Consider the following 6,230-nt stretch of genomic DNA (forward strand, 5'->3'; position numbering starts at 1 on the left):
AGTATCCTCATAAAACATGTGCCTGAATGTTCATAGCAATAATATCTATAATAGCCAAACAAATAGAAATAACCCAAATACCCATCAACTTTTAGAATGTGGGATATCCATATAATGGGATTTGATTCAGGATTAAAAGAAATGATGTATTCATACATGTTATGATATAATGATTGTGTATTATCATTTGCCCTTTCTGTGCTATTTAAACACATCTGCATGATATAATAAAAATACCTCTTTTATTAGCATTGCTCTTAGGTCACAAAATAGATGTTTAATTAGGTCAATTAGCAGGAAAACCTATTCTTTTATTGATATAATGTGAATCTCCTGAATGTAATATATATTTTTTATTTATTTATGCATACAAGAACTGGGGTATAGACCAGAGGTTCAGGGAGTGAGAGGATTCATCAGAGACAAAGTGAGAAGCAGAACAGGCAGATCACCCAAAATACACTACTGAGGGGAGTAGCAGGAGAGGTCTGCTGTGCCGTGTGGGTTAGCTCCTTGGCCAGGGATCTAACTCATGCCTCAGTGACAGATACCTTGAGAACACTTGAGACTTAACCTCTGTGCCACCAGGGGACCAGCATGTAATACATTAACAATGTTTATGATCATTCATATGTTTCTCTGACATAAAAACAATATTGCATTTGCATTTTTATTGAATGTTTACTCAATGCTATGTTCTTGGTACTACATTAATGCACAGAGGACTGAAAAGGTGTCTAGTACCAAGGATCTGACCATCAGATTGTAAGAATAAAACCAGGGTACAATGTCAAAGAGAATAAAAACTGCACTTAGAAACTCATACAACATGCTGTAGAATTCAAAGTAAGGAGCAGTCCTGCCAGATTAGAAGTTAAAGGAGACATGTTACAGGAGTGGTGACATGTCAGTCAGGCACTGGGGTGGAGACTATTAGTTGTCTGCCTGGATGTCCATATCACCCCTTTATCTGGTCCAGAATCCTAATTTTTAGCCAGGCACATTGATGCACAGGAAGAAATACTACATTTTCCAGCTTTTCTTAAAGCTGTATGCTACACTGTGACTAAGTACTGACCAATAAAATGGCAGCAAAAGTATTGTGTGTCATTTCTGTTTCAGTGAATGTTGCTTAAAGGTACCTTGGCATGCATGAAGCAGTCCTTTTCTTTTTTAAACCTTTTGCCTTTTATCCATCTTCTGGCCCACAACTCACATGTTAAATAGAATCCCATCCCATAGATCATCTTGGGTCACAAGGTGACTTGAAGATTGCTAAACTGATAGACCAGAAAGATAGAAGTTTGGGGTTTCTGATGGAAATATGGAATGAATTTCCTGCTTCCAGAGTTATTATACATGAGAATAAAAGAAATTTCTAATTTATATATCTACTCTTATACAGTTGATACAACTGAAACAGCATCTAACACTACAAACTCTAGAGAGTTTCACTAAAGGGAGACAGACAAGGTAGTTATACTAATAGCACTCTTTTGGATTTTATAGTTTCACCTTTTTTTTCACTTTGATAATTTCTGGAAAGCCTCTGGTATTATTCTTCATTGTCCCATTTCCTTCTAATGACATTTCAGTACCAAGAAAGGCAGTTGAATTCATGATTAAGGGTGTGGACTCTTGAGTCAGACTTCATGGTCAAAACCCCAGTTTGTTCTTTATGAGCTATGTAACTTTAAACATTTATTTAACTTTCTCATTTCCTCATTTTCAAGATGGAAATAGCAAAGAAACCTAAATGTGAAAAAGGTGGAGGGAAAAACCTTCACATTTTTGTGAAGATTAACTAGTAAAGCCTCCAGCTGTGTTGGAGAAAATGTGACTGACACATTCAAGAATGACTTGCTCAGTCAGTGTCAGCTGATACCAAGTTCTACATTCAAACTGGGAACACAAAGGAATCACATCTCTTACAATATAGAAGTCTACCAAGTCTACAGTAGTTTGAAAGAAAACTTGTTTGTGTTCTCAGTGTTGATTCTCTTTGATTTCCATGTCATGTGAGGCATACTACATCAAGCTAATCTGAGCTAAAGGGAGACAGAACAGTATTCATTCAGATGATATATTGCACAACTCAGTATATTCCCTGTGCCAAAATGAGTTGTCCTGGCATGGTCCACAGGAAGATCAGCGTGATACCATAGCAAAAATTTTCGTGCATAAAATGAAATAACAGTCTGCCTCTCAATGTCTTCAATTTGAACATAATTCAGTTTTAGGGAGACCTAAAAATGAATGGTGACAGATTATGATAACATTAGATATGTTTAATATGACTACCATTTGTACCAATCCCCAATTAAACTTTATAAACTTTATAAAAATAATCTTTGCATTATGAAAAAATCACAAAGCAATTTCTACATGGTTTCTGCCATCTGTTCATATGTTTGCAATGAAAAAAAAAAAAAGAAACTTCCTCTGTGTCCATGTGACTTTTCACCAGCTCTCACTTCCACTATGAACAGTGGAAGTTTGTTACCAAATCTTTTGAAAACGCTTAGTTCTTTAAACATTGAATATATTTCCTATAGAAATAATACTCTCTAGATAGTCCACCTAACTCATAATGTGCCCAAATGTAGCAATCAAAACCACAATTGACTCCAGCATTATATTTCTGGATCTCTCAGGGGAAATTCAGAAGAGATTCTAACTTGGAATGAAAGAAACCATACCTCAGTGCTGGAATCCTTCTCAATATTCCCTGCTCAATCACTGGGAATGTTTACTGGGACATGGATAGAGTCCAGCCATGTGGGACTTGGGTAAAGGACAATAGGAAGAGAGCAAGGAATCCACAGAGGCCCTTCACCTATTGCATGTCTTATAAGACCCTGGGAGTAGTTCTATGTATTTCTAGTTCTACTTCCCTGACCTGTCCTTTGTGACTGCAGTTTGTCTCCTCTCCTCATGTCCACAAGAATTAAAATTATTCTCTCATTTCCAAGTTTCTGCATATAGTTCTCTGGGCTCTCATGGCAGCCTAGGAGTTAAGTCTTACTACTATCAATGCTAACACCTAAATTCAATCCCCAGCCAGGGACCTGACCCACATGGTGCAGCAGACCTCTCCTGTCTCACCCGCTGCTCCCCTCAGCAGTGTATTTCAGTAGATCTGCCAGTTCTGCTCCCCACTCTTGTCTCTGGTGAATCTTCTCACCCCCACATCTCTGGCATGTACTGCAGTTCTTGTATGCATAAATAAATAAAAATAAATCTTTTTAAAAATCTAAACTAAAATATTTTGCTGTCAAAGTGTGCACAAGAGTCAAATGTCTCCTAAGAGCACATCAGACTACTAACTTTGCTAAAACTCAAGGAGAAGCTGCTGCACTAAGTGAGATAATAAATGGTGAATTAGACTCTTTAGTCTGATGCTTTAAATCAGTCATACTTCCTAGTAATAAAACATGAAGAAGTTATACCTTCTAAAACCTCTTGAACCACCTTAGGAAACCTCAAATATTTTTTTTCAAATTTATAAGCTTCAAGGGGAAAAGGTCCTCATTCTAGCACCAAAATGCATATCCAATAATCTGTAGATTTTGTAGATTTACTCTATCTTTCTCCTAACCTGATATACCAACCACCACGCCTAAGATGTATATGTACACACACACACACACACACACACACAATTTCCTTTTTCTAAATGAAGCCTTGATTTCCTCCTACATCTTCTATCCCCCCATGTACTTTGACCCAGTGCTATCAATCCTGTTTTACATTCAAAGTATAAATTAATGGTTGAGCTTTCTGTTTGCCATTGGATTTACCCTGTTCTTACTGCTGGTGGCAACACTGCCAGATTGGTTATCTTACACATATTCTAGTATGTCTGACAGTCTCTGGAAGAAACAAGGCATTGGTAACAATTAAGGGAGACCCTAAGGAAAAACTAAAATGTGAAATTCCCAATAGTTCAATAAATGATCTTGCAGTAAATTAAAATTTGGTGAAAAATCCATTCATTAAATTAATCAAATGCACATTGGTTATTTAAAGATCAAACAAGCATCAGTGTGGGGGTGGACAGCTGCAAATCTTGCAAGACTAGGATATGCCAACCTGCCAGTTCAAGTCAGCCGCACTTCTAGTGGAGGAGCCAAAGTATTCGCTCCTGGCAGGGATATTTCTCTCACACATGGGTTGAGTGTCTATTTCTTAAAGCATCAGGCAGTATTAGTCAATAGTCTTCCAGTAGATTCTCTGCTGGAGGATGACAGGCTGGGCCCCTTCAGTGCGCTGTTGATTAAATGGAGCCAGGGACCTCCACTGTACTGTGGTAGACCTGATTCTCCCATTTCACCTGCTACTGCAACTGACCATTGTGATTATGTAAGTACAGGATGACCATGTCATTTACATCAGCCCTTTACTCTTAGTACTGATACTTACTGATACTGGTGAAGAGAGAAATTTAGCCAAGTAGGAGCCCATAGATAAATGATAGGAGGGAATGGGGATGAGCAGGGTTCAAATCTTGAAATTAGGAAAAAGATACTTGAATCAGCTTTCCTGGAGTATTTTCTAGGTCCCTTAGCAGCAGCCAAGTAACCTCTTCTTTATTTCATGAAAGGTCCACGTAGAATGATTATGGAGAAGTGAATGTTATGACTTATGCCTGCCGAGATTCCTTCTGTTTTCATGGGTTTTTATCTTTAATTATTCTAAACCAGAGGAAAGGACATTCCTTAATCTCCTTATTTAACTTTTAGCCTTGAAGTGGTCTCCAAGCCATAAAATTTTTTGAGTAATCAGGTTATTCTTCCTATTATGATGTATTATAGTAAAACTGAACAGTGACAGACAGATGGCTTTTTGGAATGATGAATCACTTAGTTGTATTTTAGGGAAAATGTTTAATGCAATTAAGTGTTAACAGGACTTTTTAGTCAAGGTAAAAATTTGAAGAACAGAAGCCTTGTATACTAAATCTTGGCCTGCAACTGGAATAATCCCAATCACAGGGAGAGGGATAAAAGCTATTATGGCAAAGGCTGGATTAAATGTCTAGAGAGAATTAGAGTTTTTCAAAAAAAAGTGATGCACTAGGTGTTATAGTATTGGATATATAAAACCAGCTTCCAGTTTTTTTCTGCATTTGTTATTGTCATGAGAATAGATACTAAGTAGAACTATACAGTTACCTGGAATTATTGAGAAGTCCCACCAATAAATGAATATGGATTACATGTCTTTGGATACCAGAGGACATGAAGACTTGAATGTGAAGCTACAAAAATGATTCATACCAGGAACCTGAATTGGGCAATCTCAGTTAATGTGAGTGTGATGACCAATATCGAGGTTCACTGAGACCAGACTAGAGCATTTGATTAAGAGCAGGGACAGAACATATTTGGCTCATCTATTCTAGACGACTAAAGCCTATCTACAGTGTGCTGCAGGATGAACATGATTCTGTGCTTTATATTTCTAGTGAGTCATCACTACACCAGTGCGCAGGTAGAATATTAGGCATACACTTTCCTGGTAAGAGATGACATTATTAGTTAAGTTTCCTTCTAAAGCTTTGTCAAAGATGATCCTGCATTATATGAAGGTCCCCAATGCCTAAACTTTGAGTAGTTATATGGCCAAATGATAGAATCGAGTTCTAACCATGCATTACCTCCACCGTTTTTATGCAAGTCATGCCTGTATATACACTGATCTTAAAAGGAAACTGTAAGTCACTGAGTTCATTTGGGTTCTCAGTTTGTTGGAACACGGCCACAGAATATGGTGCTGACTCTGCTTGTTAGAAAATCACAGTTCTGAGGCTCTCGTTGGTGGTCAGTGGTTAAAAGCACAGCTATGAAGCTAGCTGTAGCCCTGTTTCAGCGCCAGTTTGATCCTGGTCAAGGGTTGACTCACATGGCTCAGCAGACCTCTCTTGTTTCACTCTCCTGCTGCTTCCCCTCAGCAGTGTACTTCATCAGTCTGCCTGTTCTGTTCCTTGTTCTATCTCTGGTGAATCCTCTCACCACCCTGCACCTCTGGCCTGTACCACAGCTCTGTATGCATAAATAAATAAATATTTTTTTTAAAAAGTCACAGTTGTGATGAAGTGGTAGGTTTTCTCCTCTTTGCAGTTGTCTTTCATTGGGCATCATCGGATTTTCAGTTCTATTCATGAATTTTGAGAAAGGTAGATTGGTCCTTTTAGAATCTTTTTTTTTTTTAATTATTACAAAAGTTTA

The sequence above is a fragment of the Condylura cristata genome, unplaced genomic scaffold (genome assembly GCF_000260355.1).
Source record: "Condylura cristata isolate star-nosed mole 26May11 unplaced genomic scaffold, ConCri1.0 scaffold00021, whole genome shotgun sequence".
Lineage (NCBI taxonomy): Eukaryota > Metazoa > Chordata > Mammalia > Eulipotyphla > Talpidae > Condylura > Condylura cristata.